The sequence below is a fragment of the Diaphorina citri genome, unplaced genomic scaffold (assembly GCF_000475195.1).
Source record: "Diaphorina citri unplaced genomic scaffold, Diaci psyllid genome assembly version 1.1 scaffold852, whole genome shotgun sequence".
NCBI lineage: Eukaryota > Metazoa > Arthropoda > Insecta > Hemiptera > Psyllidae > Diaphorina > Diaphorina citri.
The window spans coordinates 125,314-126,892 of NW_007378284.1; positions in this window are offsets into that span (position 1 = coordinate 125,314).

The following is a 1,579-nucleotide window of genomic DNA, read 5'->3' on the forward strand; positions in this document are numbered from 1 at the left end:
TCCCCCTCTCTCTCTCACTACACATCTTGCTCTTTTCTACCTCTTCTGTTGCTCTTTCTCTTTCTTATTCCCTCTCCGACCATGTTTACCTCTCTCTCTCTCTCTCTCTCTCTCTCTCTCTCCCCCTCCAACTCATATCATACATACTCTCTCTCTCTTCTCGCTCTGTTTCTCTCTCTCCCTCTCTCTGTTTCTTTCTCTCTCTCTCCAACTCATATCATACATACTCTCTCTCTCTTCTCGCTCTGTTTCTCTCTCTCCCTCTCTCTGTTTCTTTCTCTCTCTCTCCAACTCATATCATACATACTCTCTCTCTCTTCTCGCTCTGTTTCTCTCTCTCCCTCTCTCTGTTTCTTTCTCTCTCTCTCCAACTCATATCATACATACTCTCTCTCTCTTCTCGCTCTGTTTCTCTCTCTCCCTCTCTCTGTTTCTTTCTCTCTCTCTCCAACTCATATCATACATACTCTCTCTCTCTCGCTCTCTCTCCAACTCACATCATACATACTGAAACTCCCTACTTCTCTCCTCCTCCTCCCTCTTTTTCATCTCCTCCCTCTTTTTCCTCCTACTCTTCTTCTTCTTCTTCTCTTCCATAGAGTTTTTAGGGCACTGATTAACACACCCACCCTTAGTTTTTGGATTTTTAATCAAAACGTAAAAAAAAAACATACATTGGTATTAATATCTACATACTAACTACATACATTGGTATTAATATCTACATACTAACTACATAGTACATACTCACACCCAAATAAACACACACATCAAGGGCCAACTGAGAAGTTAGAGTGGTATAGGAGTGACTGTAGGACTGTGCAGGGAGGAGAGGAAGGGGGAGATAGAGAGAGAGAGAGAAGGAGGAAGATGAAGAGGACGGGAAGGAGAGAAAAAGGGAGAGGGGAGGGGGAGAAAGATGAGAGAGAAAGAGAGGGAAAGAAAGAGAGAGAAAGAAAGAAAGAGAGAGAGAGAGAAAGAGAGAGAGAGAGAGAAAGAAAGAGAGAGAGAAAGAAAGAAGAGAGAGAAAAAGAGAGAGAGAAAAAGAAAGAGAGAGAGAAAGAAAGAGAGAGAGAAAGAAAGAGAGAGAGAAAGAAAAAGAGAGAGAAAGAAAAAGAGAGAGAAAGAAAGAAAGAGAGAGAGAGAGAGAAGGAGGAGGAAAGAGAGAAAAGAAAAAAAAGAGGGACAACGATAAAGGGGAGGAAGAGACAAATTTAAGGAAGGAAGAACGAAGAGAAATAGGAGGGGGGGTCGACAACCAGAGGAAAAGAGAAACAGAGAGAAAAGGACGACAAATGAGGGTGAGAGAGAGAGAGAGAGAGAGAGAGAGAGAGAGAGAGAGATGGGAGAGAGATGGGAGAGGGTCCGGTCACTTCGGATTGGACCAGCTCCAGATCCTGAGGGAAATAATGGGAAAAGTGTTGGAAAATGTATGAGAAGTGTTAGAAAATGTATGAAAATTGTTGCGGTCCGGTCACTTCGGATTGGACCAGCTCCAGATCCTGAGGGAGATAATGAGAAAAGTGTTGGAAAATGTATGAGAATGAGAAGTGTTAGAAAATGTAATGAGAAGTGTTGA